The sequence below is a fragment of the Petaurus breviceps genome, unplaced genomic scaffold, assembly GCF_028583685.1.
Source record: "Petaurus breviceps papuanus isolate PSGF00001 unplaced genomic scaffold, PetGlider_PUasm1.0 187, whole genome shotgun sequence".
In the NCBI taxonomy this organism is placed as follows: domain Eukaryota; kingdom Metazoa; phylum Chordata; class Mammalia; order Diprotodontia; family Petauridae; genus Petaurus; species Petaurus breviceps.
Genome location: NW_027185799.1, coordinates 6,234,618 through 6,248,164, shown reverse-complemented (window position 1 = coordinate 6,248,164; position 13,547 = coordinate 6,234,618). Strand labels below are relative to the sequence as shown.

The following is a 13,547-nucleotide window of genomic DNA, read 5'->3' as shown; positions in this document are numbered from 1 at the left end:
TGGGACCCAATACAATGTCATCTGGAAATAAGAAAGTTTGGAGAAGCTCATTCCCAATAAGTAATCCTTCTTTTGTTGAAACCTAAAAGAAGAAATATCTCATGTCTTCAGACTGAAGGAAATCTGTGAAAAACGTTTAGCTCTCTTTAAACACATAATTTCATGTCAACACTTAGCAGAAAGTTGAACAAAGCAACTCCTGTAATCCTATCTTTCATAAAGCCTTGTATAATTTCAGTGTCTAAGTGAGAGCCACTTTGTTTGAGAAGAGCCTTCAAGGTTGCACTTCGAATTATGGAGTCAAATGTTTCATAACTCAACAAACAATTAACAGTAAGATCTTGTATTTTACATAACTCCTATTCTTTGGTTGTGGAGATGTCATTTGCTGTGAAATGACAAAGGCCTGCCTATTTCCTTATCATGTTTTCATTTGAATCGCAGTATGTGCACAGACAGTTCTCATGAAGATTTAATAGAGATGGGAAAGCAAGCAAGTAAGTCAGTAGGTGTTTTATGTTTCTTTGATTCTTCATTTTTGTTTTGAATAAGGCAATTTCTGTTCATATTTTTTCCATTTTTAAGAGTCCCCAGCCTTTGATGTATTTCAAGGATAGATCTCTAATTGCTTTTAAAATGATATTGCTATCCATAAAGAGTTCTCCTGTAACTACTCATTTAAACTATTCTTTCTGTCATCATCACTAAGTGTCATTGGCACTTTATCACAAATAGATACTGAGATGCCTATATAAATGTGGTGGTTCCATTACTGATGACAGTAAGAATAGATTAGTATTTTTAAAAAAAGCTGACCTAGTCCATTTTATTCCTTTTTGTCTTCCTCCTTTTGGCTTTCCCTCTAAATGGCCTTGGAGTAATATGGTTTATCTGGGTATCATGCCAAGCTTTCTGAAACTCATTTTCTTTTCAAATGCTTTTCATTGTTGTACTAGGTAACACTGTGATCTTCTGTCATCCTCCTTCATAATGTTTTGCAAATCAACTTGTACTCTAAACTGCTGTTGCCCTTGGCTGCCATTTCTTTGTGCTTGGCAAGGAGACTAAACATTTGTTAGCTGAGACAGTTGCTGGTATTTTTCCATCTTTTCACTGTGGTGACTATTTCCCATCTGTTAAAATTACCTAAGCTATAGTGATAGTTAATATGTTTACCTTTATCCATTTCCCAATTTTCAGAATCAACAACTTATTTAAATAGGTTGGCTTGGGATCGCTATGATTCCGTGCAATGTCCTCTAATAGTATTTTTTTCTTTTCAGAGATTTTGAATTCGATATTACTCAACAGTGTGACATAATAGTCAACAAAGCCTATGTAATCTTACTTTGCATTGAGAGATGGTGATCAGAATGAAGGAAGTAAAAGTCCCACTAGATGTTGACCTGATTGCTCCAAATATATACAGAATATTGTGTACATTTTTGGAAACCACAGGTTAAGAGAATGGAAAAAGGTACCATGTTGAGAGGTATGAATACCACATCACATGAAGTTTAGTATAAGGAAATGGAGCTGTTTAACTTGAAGAAGAGAATTTGAATTTCTAATATATGGAATAGTGATTGCATTTGCTGTGTTTGAAAACAAAAGACAAAAATAGAAGTGAACTGAAGTTGAAAACAGGATCACAGGATCACTAAATTTAAGAGATGTGAGATACTTCAGTGATCACTTAGAACAAGCAGTGCCTAAAAATGAATTTCTTTTACAACATACCATGCAGAAAGTTATCCATCCTTTGCTTGAAGACCTCAATTGAGTGAAAAAACTCTCTCTCTCACATTAACTCATTCCATGTTTGGATAATTCTAATTGTAAGGAAGTTTGTCCTTACTTATCCATATTAAGTCTAAACATGCTTCTTTATAATTTTTATCCTTTGTTCCTAGTTATGCCCTGCATAGTAAAGAAAATGTATAATCCATCTTACTTAATGAAGCCCTTTAAATATTGGAAAGTAGTTGTTAACCTCATTTCTCCAAAAACCTTTTCTTCTCTAAGCTAAACATCCCTAGTTCCTTCAATACATCCTGGTTTCCCTTCTCTATACTTTTCCAGAGTTTGTAAAAAAAAAAAAAAAACAAGATATCAATTTTTTTTTAAACAGCACCTAGGCTTGGACACAATACCAAAGCTGTTTTCTGATGAAAGCAGAGTACAGTGGGACTGTCACCTAATTATTCTTAGTTATTACATCCCTCAATATAGCCTAAAATCCGATTAATTTCCTTGGTTTTCATATCATGTTGTTGACTCATATTGAACTTGTAGTCCACAGTAACCCCCATGATGTGCAGCAGAATTTCTATTGGAAGAAGAGTGATTATTCTGGCTCAAAATAAAGGAATTTAAACAAAACAAAACAAAAAATATTCCTACTATTTAGAGCTATCTAAAATGTCTTAGTCTGCCAGAGCAGATAGGGAGTTCTACATCACAGGATATCTTCTAGTTGAGTACTATGGTGATCTATGTGTGGCCTTGTGATATTTAGCAGCTTTTTTTTTATCAGTGACCTAGATGAAAGCATAGATGGTATGCTCATCAAATTTGCAGATGACACAAAAGTAGAAAGGATAGTTAACACAGGGGATGAGAGAGCAGGGATCCAAAAGGAACTCGGTGTGCTTGAACACTAGACTGAATCTAAGACAAAATAAAGGGAACAAACATTTATTAAGTACTTACCATGTTTCAGACACAACTTAATTTGGCAAATAGAAATACAAGAAAAAAGACAGTTTTTGCCTTCAGGGAGCTTACATTCTAATGTGGGGAGATAGCATATAAAAGGAAACTGGCAAGTGGGAATTGGGAGATGTAGATACCATTTGGGGAAGCAGGGGCACTTATAGAGAAAGTCCAGGGTCAGGCATGAAGCCTCCTGAGTCACATATAAAATCTTCCATTGTTTTTATTGTCTTTCATAACTGACCCCCTTCCTAGTTTTCTAGCCTTCTTGCATTTTTCTGCCCTCTACATATTCCATGGTCCAATGGTATTGTCTTCCTTTTTATTTGTCCCTCAAAAAACTACTTGATCTCCTGACTGAATATTCACTGCCTGTTTATCTTTGATGTCTGGAATATTTTGCCTCTGTCTCCACCTCCTGGCTTTCCTGGCTTCCTTCAAGTCTCAGCACTTTCTGCAAGACACCTTTTTGAGTTCTTCCTAAGGCTAGTGGTTTTCCTGTGAGATTACCGAATATACCTAATATCTATCTATCTATCTATCTATCTATCTATCTATCTATCTATCTATCTATCTATCTATCTATCTATCTATCTATCTAATCTATTTCGGTAGCTAGCTAGCTAGCTATCATCTAGCTATCACCTAGCTAACCATCTTAGTTGTTGTTGTTCAATCATTGAGTCATGTTCAACTCTTTGTGACCTTATGGACCATGTTGTTCATGGGATTTTCTTTGCAAAGGTACTGGAGTGGTTTGCCATTTCCTTCTCCATTGATTTAAGGCAAAAAGACATTAAGTGACTTGCCCATTGCCACACAGCTAGTAAGTGTCTGAGCTCAATTTGAACTCAGGTTTGGCCTAGCACTCTATCCATTGAATCACTTAGCTGCCATCCCACTCTCTCTCTAAATATATGTGTATGTATATATGTGTGTATGTATGTATATGCTGATGTGTATATGGATGTATATGTATGTGTGTGTCTGTGTGAAGATATATATGTGTACACATACACACACACAGGAAAAAGAAAACCCATTCAAGCCTTCAGAGAGGTCCCAATCTAGTGGAGGAGCCATGTCTTCCTTTGGACATGTTCTAGCTTATTGATATGCTTTAAAAATGCATGATCTCAAAAGTGATGCTCTAAATGTGATCTTACAAGGGAAGACCACAGTAAAACTTTCCCATCTTTCATTCTGAACATTATGTTTCTGTTATCAGGGCCTAATACCAAATTAGCTTTTCTGGCTACCAAGTCAAACTCAACTCATATTTAACTTGCTGTTCACTAAAATGCCCAGATCCATTTCATACATACTTTTTCTAGCTATACCTCTCTGATTCATCAGTGGATATTTTTTCAACCTAAGTGCAGAACTTGTTGTTTATGCCTACTAAATTTCATCTTATTAGATTTGATCCATATTTTTAGCCTGCTGAGCTCCTTATAGCTCCCAATGTTAGCATCTAAAATCTTATCCATCCTTTCTTACTAGACACTACCTGCAAATTTGCCTCTATCTTAATTTTTGCCTCTATCTTAATCATTCATAAAGAATATCTTAGGAAGAACTCACACATTACAACAGAAGGTTAGAGTAATCCCAGGTATGAATAGCTTAAAAAATTAAACACTCCTAGAATGAGCCAGATTTTAAAACAAAACAAAACAAAAAAACCTAGGTCTTTCATAGATTGGAGTTATGACCTTCTTACCAACAATTGTTTTGTTTTCCAACTAAAGATTCACGGATAGAGGATTAGAGCAAAGGAGTTACTAGCATGTTGTTATCTGATTTCATAATCAGATAATGCCTATGGTTTTAATTTGGCAACAACAAATCCATTCTTCAGATTGTGAAATGGATATTTAAATCAATGATAAAGCAAGTTCACCTTCTAAAGATACCAGACTTCAAACGGAATTGATGTCATCTAAGATTTAATCTCAGATTACAAGCCCCTGGGTAAGAGAAAGAGCCTTCCAAGTGTCTCTTTCTGCTGATTTCATATTCAACAGTGAGTAGTACCTGAAACAGGAGACTTTGTACCACATGTTATTTCAAGGCAGTTTACATTCTGAAGCATGGCCAAAGACTAAAAACTAGGTCATGATTTGTGTCTTTAAAAACCAAGTATCTTTGAAGAAATCCTCTGATCACCTCAATTGGATTTAATGATCATTTGATGCTACTAAAACATGAAAGCCTGCTCTCCAAAATATTCGTAGACTGGTCAGAAGTCAGTTGTCATATTTGAAGAAAAAGGGGTGAACTACATGATCTCTTTCTCCTCCCTCCAAAGGAGCAGTACAGGTTGTCACAGGTTCTCCTCAAAACCTTTAGGAGTGAGGAGAAGAAAGCTTTAAGAAAAATATCCTTAGTGATACTGACAATCAAAAAAGTATTAAGTGTGTTCTCAATTATTTTACCCTTACCTTTTTGCCTAATTGATTATGAAGGCGGGAAAAAATGTTTTATTCACTGCGTCTACCTGTCCAACATTTATATAATGATTCTCAGTGACAACAGTGGAGCCACATGTAGACTCTGGGACTTCAGTATCTGCTGTGATTGATATGGTAGTATAAAGGTGAATGCATAAAATGAAGTTGGGAAGATTAGCTGGATCACCAGTGGAATGGATCTCAATGTTCATCTAGTTCAAATTCATATCTGAACAGACATTCCCTCTACAAAATATTTGAAAATTAGTCATTCAGGCTCAGCTTGAAGACTTTCAGTGAGGGAGATCTTCAAACAGTCTTCATATGACATGATCTCAAGGCCCTTTACTGACTTGGTTTTTCTTCTCTGGATATTCTCAAGGCAATCAATATCTCTTTTTAAATGTGGCCATCACAATTGAACCCCATATTCCAGATGTAGTCTAAACAGGTCCATGAACAATATTACTTCCCTACTATTGAATTCCATATTTCTCTTGCTTTTCTACATGAAATAAATAATTAGAACAGCTATGTGGTACAGTTAATAGAGCACTGTGTTTGGGGTCAAGAAGATGATCTTCCCGAGATCAGATTTGGCTTCAGACACATGCTAGCTATGTGACCCTGGAAAAGTTACTTAACCTTGTTTACCTCAATTTCTTCATCTATAAAATGTTGTAGAGAAGAAAATGGAAAACCAGTCTAGCACCTTTGTTAAGAAAACCCCAAATGAGGTCACAAAGAGACTCACACAACTGAAAAATGATTGAAAAAAATAGCCTATGCATTATCTTATTTGGTTGTCATATTACTCATATATAATTTGATGCCAACTATGACCTATTTACTGCTATGTTGTCATCACTCCTCCAATATATTTGTGAAGTTGATTTTTTGAACCCAAGTATAATACTTTGTTCTATCCCTATTAAAATTCAGCTTATCAGAGGTGGTCCAAACTTCAATCTGTCCATGTAATTTTGAATTCTGTCATGCATTTATCCCCCATGCAAGTTTGTGTCATCAAATATAACAGGCATGTCATTTATGTCTTTTAAAAATGTTAAATGGCATAGCGCCAAGCAAAGAATGAATACATTTTTGACAAGCCCTGCAGGTGGACAATCAGCTGGGTTTCACAAATTAATAGGAGGATGAGAGTGGGTTGAATCACATTTGGGAACAATGCTTTCATTGATCTTAGATCAGTCCCAGTGGCTAAAACACATTTAAAAAATTCTACTAGTGATTCTACATAGGTGTGAATCATGGAATGCTATGGTCTCCAAAAAAGGTCAAAATTACATGTGACTGAAAGGGCAATGATTGGATAAGATGTATGGTGGATGTAAGTTGGTAGTCACATATAATCATCTGTAACATATGTGGAAGAAATAATATAAATGTCATCAGTAGGGGCATCCATCATCACAAAAGTAGTTAAGCTGGTAACATATCAAAAGTGAAGGATTAGGGGTGGACAACTTGAGTGATGCAATAATATTATCAAACAATTTCCAAAGAATTCCACTTTTTTTTTTTCAAATCAACCAACATTTTAAAAGATTTAAATCAACCTATTATACAGCAATCAGTGAGGTAAATGTTGAGGATAAAAAGGCAGGAATAAAGCAGTCTTTGTCTTTAGGGAGCTTATGTTTTATTGGAGTGATATAATATGTACACCAGTAAGTATAAAGTATATACATATATGTATTTATATGTATTTGGGATAGATTCTTTATATAGAATTTATGGAAATACATTAAAAGAATTAGAGAGAATGCAAAGGTACACATGAGTAGTGATCTGCACTGATCAGGGAATCATTTACAGTGATGAGAGCCCAGACTAACCTTTCAAAATATTTCCTTATTGCCTAGCATAACTATTTGCATGTAGTAGGTGTTTAATACATACTGACTGACAAGATATTGGCTATATCTTTCCCTAGTGTTTTTGAGTTCTCTTCATTCTACCTGATAAGAAACAGCTTTCAACTCATAGTCCTGGTAATAGCTATTTATGTATATCTTTGTATATATGTATGTATGTATGTAGGTATATAGTATTTTATAGTTTACAAAGTACTTTTCCCTAACAGTCCTTTGAAGGAGGGACATCCAAGGAGTTATCTAGCACACACCTTTCATATTGCATATGAATAAAAGGAAGCAGATTGGTCTTTGGGAAGACAAAAGGGTAATTTTTTTTTTTTTTTTTTGCAAAGGGGCCCTTCAGAATGCCTTTAAATCAAACTATGCCACCTCTTCTTCTTACACTTCTTATACTTAATTCCATGCATGCTTAGCTAGTTTGTGATGATAGAATGATTATGCGACTTCTTATTTTCTCTATTTTTAAAGTTCTGAGTAAGGCTAGAACAAAAGAAATTTAAGTTGTCAAGAGAATGCAGAATTTTCTTATATGAGCATTCTCTTTTTACAGATGGGCACTGAGGAATAGTTACTTGCCAAAGGTCACACAAGGTTAGGACTCCCAATTTTCTCTCTCCTAGTAGAGTATAGGGTTAAAATGAAGTCCTGTGGGATTTCTATCATTAAGTGACTCTGACCCCAAAGGTTTACTATATCTTCTATGTTGCTAGTTATTTTAGTTAGTAAGTTTAGTAAGTTTCAATTTCCTAATCATAGTATCATGGTACACTGATGCATCATGAACAGCAGCCTCACTCTCCTCACAACTCTTTTATCAAGTGGGTGGAAAATAGAAGTCAAAAACAATCAGAAGTATAAGAATAGAATGTATATATGGGGCCAGATCATCATAGAATCACAGTATTTCTAGATGAATGGAGAATTACAAGTCATCTAGTCCAATGCTTTCATTTCACAGATAGAGAAAGGGAGTCTCAGAATAGTTAAGTGATTGCCATTAAGGCTATAAAAAGCAGACAAGAATTCAGACTCATTTCCTTGACTCCGTGTCCAATGCTCTTTCTACTCCAACATACTATGTGGTATGTGAATAGTAAATGCTTGTATGTGCTATAGGATTATGTATAAGGGTATAATTGCATTTTTCCTTCTGCTCCTGCCCATTACACTGACTGAACATGCCACATTGTAAATTTATGCTTCCCCTGGAGGAAAAAGTAGAAAAGGCTATGATCTTGAATTTATTTTTTCCACCTAGGCAAGACTCTGAAATGCCACATGCTACAGTACAACAAACTAGAGTCAGTATACAGGGTTAAGACAAGCTGACATGAGAGGCTAGAGGTGAAAACATAGCTGGCACTGGGATTAAACAAACAAATAAAAGGACTACGAAGGAAGCAAACAAAAAAGGTATTGTCCACAGCCACACTAGAGGGGTTCAAATTAAGATGATAACTAACAGAGGTTCTTAATACAAAGAGTTTTCTCAATTGGATGCACTCAACTCTTGTTAATGCATGAGTATTTTGATTCCCGGTCATGCCTGAAGCTGTCCCCCCATTCCAACTTTAGCCACCTTCATTATTTTCCATGGAAATGGCTGTCTACAAGTGGCAGGGGACAGCATATATGGTTGAAGTAAGAATTGTGATTGATTGGGTTGAATAAGGAAATTTGGAGTGAAAAATCTTTTTTCTATTCTCTTTTCACTTCTGTGTATTCCTTTATATGTCTCAGTATTTTATAGAGGCAAAGTAAGACAAGAGATTTTTATTAAGCAATTACTATGTGTCAGATACTGTGCAAATTGCTAGGGATGCCAATATAAGGAAAAAGGAAGATAGTTCCTACCTTCCAGGAGCTTACATTCTAATGGGGGAAGATAACATTCAAAGAGAGATAAAAAGGTGGGAGGGGGTCTAAAAAGTAGAGAACAGGGTATTATGGAATAAAAGGGCCAGATCTAGTTAAAATTGCAAAGTAAGGGCGTTTCTGTAGTATGCAATTCCTTTTCCTTTTTTGTCTTCCTTCTTCCTCTTTCCAGTAACTGCCCCTCTGGTACCCTGTTTCCCCGATAATAAGCCCTCCCCCTAAAATAAGCCTATTGAGATTGCGGTACCCTCTGTATGCACCGCCCCCCCCCCCACCCGTGAAACGCACGCCGCGCTCCGAGCTGCATCCAATCAGAGCTGCAGCAGTGAGCGTGTTATCCTGTTCTTCCCCAGTGATTTGCTTATTGAATAAAGGTACATTTTTTTGTTCACATTTACCTGTTTATTAAAATTGCTGTCAATGTTCATTAAAATAAGCCCTCCCCTGAAAATAAGCCCTCTGGTGTTTTTCTGATGGGTCTTCCCTTCTAGACAATGCCCCAAGTTCTGGGAATCTTTTCTCCTTCTCCTATCTATCAATATGCATTGGTCTATTATCTCAAGAGAATGCTGTCTTCTTAAGGGATGGTACCTAGTCTTAAAAACATAATCATGAAGAGGCCACTGGAAGGAAGATAGGCACACTGATACACTTGTGGTAGGGGTGTCACTTGGCCTAACAATTAAAATGAGATTTTATTTTTCTTCTTTGCTTCATTTCTTCTAGTTTTTTTTTTTTTCCTGGAAAAGCCATTGTTTTCTTTGAGATTTTGCTTCTAGCTGTTATGGAATCAAATTTGCAATAATTTAAACACTAAATGGTATTTTATTTGATTTATCCATTTTTCCAGCTCGAAATAGGACTTTGTGCCAAGGTCACTCTTTGCTCCATGCTGTTCTTTTGCGTGAAATAGTGAGTCCTGCTTGGTTTGGCCCTGGGTAACCGGTTCTTATGTTGAGCTCTACCTCCCAGGGTCCAGCATTCTGGCATCTGTGAATTTCAAAGCACTGGATACTTAGGTGCATCTCTGGCATCTTAGGATATTGTATTAGAGACCTCAGAATTCTTAGACTTTTAGCTGTCCGATCTCAGTACTGCAGGACCACACTGTATCATTCTGGTTGCTGCTCACTCATCACCGATGATTACTGCTCTCTGGGCTTCCAAGGCCCTCAATTTGGGCTTTCTAAGGAAAGCCCTCTACTCTTGTTTTCTCCAGACACAGAGCCTTGCAGGTATACTTACCCTTGGGGCTGTCTCTAGTCATGCTTGGAGGCTATCCTTTACTGTCACTGGTTTTGATGTGAAAAGCCAAACTTGCTGAGGTGATAAACTACAGTGAATTTGGAACTCAAGATTCTTGACTCCAGTGTTTCTGTTTCAGTCACAAAATTCATGCCTTTTCTTATTTGATCTGTTGAGGAACTTTGCAAAAATAAATCACTTTAACAAAATAGAAATAGAAACAGAAGAAATACAAAATAATAAATGTTTAATGAAAGGCGAAAGTCATGGTTTCATGGAGGCCAAAATATATTCATAAGAGCCTAATCTGACTCTGTGTGTGTGTGTGTGTGTGTGTGTGTGTACATGTCTTCCTACTCACAAAATTGAACTTTCTAATTCCCATTCTGTCTCAAGTGCTTTACCGTATTGGCCCCAAACTTTACACTTTTTGTTTCTGTCCAGTTATTCTTTCTCATTCATACTCATAAGAAGGCCTATCTCCTTCCTTTCTTCCTCTGATCTCCAATCAGTCTGTTCCTCCTTCCTCCTACACACTTTCCATCAATGATGAATCATGGGACCCACTCTGAACTGCATTCTCTCTGAAAGCCTAAAAATGGTTTATTTTTTTAAGACTCACCCTCCACCTCCACTCCCCACTGTACTCATAAAGATTGGAAAGAGAAAGGTGCTTGAGACCCAGTAGAGAGTACGAAGGTGTGCTGGGATAATGACTCATGATTAAAAGAAATGAGTGAGAGGCAAGGGTGGGTGTGGGAGTGGGGAAGGGAGAAAGAGGGGGAGGATTAATTGAGCCAAGCCAAGCTAAACTTTCAAGATTCTGATTTGTTTCTGAAACAGGGCTGAGTTTTTAGCTGGTTCTTACTTGTTACTACACAGTTCACCCATCCCTTCCTTTAAGTCACTATTCATTAATCTTCTTAAGGAGAGCAGCTAGACTTTGTCATATTTACTGGATGCATGTCAAGAACCTGTTCTTCCATTATGAGTTTCGAGAGACGTGCATATTTAACTCCATACAATATTTCTAGAGAGAATGGGATATTTTCCCACTTCCCCTGTCTTTTGCTGGTTTTGTGCCATACTGGTAAGGCTCTCCGCCTTCAAACTCAAAGAGATTTTTCATATACAAAGACTGTCATTAAGAGATATGCTTTGTATTCATTTCATATTGTTCAAATAGGAATTTCAAAAGCTCACATTAACCTACATCTGATGACAATTAGCATTTTCTTGGTGTTACCATGAAATCAGAGCAAATAATGAAGTTCAGGAACAGTTCTAATTTTCAGTCATACTTGGTACCACACAACCTCAAAGCACAGTTATTTGCTGTACAGAGAGCAAAAGACCAACAATTTATCCTGTCGTTCTCAGGTCTAAAAGTCAGTTGAAAATACAGAGGTTATTAGCAAATAAACTTCCTAGTTTTAAAAGAAATGAATGTGTGCTAATCAGGGGTGTCTAAATAACAACTTAATGCTACTTTTCTCTAAATAGATGCAAAAATGCATCATTCTCTGGTTCTAGTTTTTCAATGCTGGTCAACCAAGCTTTAACTTGGGTGGGTTGACCAAAGTTTTGTCCTAAGATGCAAGAATTTACAAAGCACTAATAACACTTGTATTTCTTCTGCATCTAGAAACAACTGAATTTAGCACCTAGTTAATAAGAATAATTAATGGAAATGGAAAGCTACCAGAAAATGAACCACACCCAGGGTAAATTTCTCCCCAAGGTACTAGTCCAATTCCCCCTTTTCATGCCTGTCTTGGCGATGTTCAGAAATGAATTTTATGTGATTTGTCCCAGGTGCAAAAATTGTTAGATGTGACTCTGCTGTCCAAGTACAGTATTCTCTGGGTAAAATATGTGATTCCTTTGCTTTCTCATAATATCCTTGGTGCTTTTTCCTTCCTTCTAACTAGCTGTAGAACAAAAAGCAAACTAGATTGTTAAGTTCAGATCCATCAGTTTACAAATGAGAATACTGAGACCCCAGGAAACAAATTTCCTGAGGTCAAATCACTTATATAAACTTTATGAACTCTTCATGTATTAAAAAAAATGGTGATAAACATCTGTAGTAAGATCTTTTTTTAATTGGATCATCAGGTACTTCATCTTGGGACCATTTGTGAAGGAAAATTGTCCTTTCAAATTAGTGGCATGCCGAATTAGAAGCTGCCTACAATTGCTCCTTTACAAGATTCTCATGTATCTAATGATAGATATTTTGTTTAAAAAAAATGTAATGCTACCCCTCCCCCCCAAACTAGAGTACTACAAATTCCCATAATTTACATTGCAAAGTTCATTTGAATGACTGTCTTATGTGAAAACTTCTCTTTGTTTCAGGGAGGTTTTTTTTTTTTTAATCTTTGTCCTCTATCTTGGTTGAGGCCACATTCCATTTGATATTCAACTAATTTTCAGAAGAAAAGTAAAGTTGGGATTATTTTATATGCTTTAATTGATGTTTATCTCTGCTATTTTTGCTGTTGAAGAGAGATTCTTTATTCATGAGATTGAAAAATTCTCCTAATTGTGGTAATAAATCTGTGTTTTTAATGGCTGTTAAAATATAACCACTTAGCCTCCATTCTAGTTTTCCTCCAAAGCCACACGGAGACTTGAAATTGACCCTGAGTTCACAGAATTTTAAAGTACTCTGTGTTAAAACATTCTTTGCTCAAAGTCAACCTGTAAAGTCAATTAAATTCCAAAAGCATTTATTAAGCCCTCACTGAATGCTGAGTTCTATACTTAAGAGGGTTGGAGAGTTTAGAAAAGTGATAGGACTTACTATTATGGAGCTCAACATCTAGTAGGGAGATTAGAAGTAAATAACACATGACTATATTCTGCAATGTTTCATGATGAGTAATTAGTGAGTTGCCAAAAAATAGTACAATGTGGTTTCCAAGGAAAAAGGTTTTTGATAAAGGAAATCAGGGAAGGCTTCATGGAAGAGGTAGTATTTGAGATGATTTTTTTTTGGAGGTGGGAAGGCAGGGCAATTGGGGTTAAGTGACTTATCCAAGGTCACACAACTAGTTAAGCATTAAGTGTCTGAGTCTGGATTTGAACTCAGGTCTTTCTGACTCCAAGACCAATGCTCTATTAACTGTGCCACCTAGCTGGCCCTATTTGGGATGAATTTTAGGATTTCAAAAGGTGAAAAGAGGGAATACAGAAGTATATTGAACAGAATTCAGGGCATGATGAGTGAACTCAAACTCTGGTTCTGACCCTTCTTAGCTGTATGAATATGGAAAAATCCCTTAATCTTGCTGAGCCTCAGTCCATTCATCTGTAAAATGGGGATAATAAATCTTATGCAATCACATCACAG

General features: G+C 36.3%; 1 long non-coding RNA gene across 1 annotated transcript; it reads left to right on the top strand.

Annotated features, from left to right (window-relative positions):
* Positions 1-374: 374 nt before the first annotated feature.
* On the top strand, positions 375-1,948 carry LOC138163088 (uncharacterized). The gene is made up of 2 exons (XR_011168785.1): positions 375-497; positions 1,284-1,948. It is a non-coding gene; the product is annotated as an uncharacterized lncRNA (long non-coding RNA).
* The last annotated feature ends 11,599 nt before the right edge of the window (positions 1,949-13,547 follow it).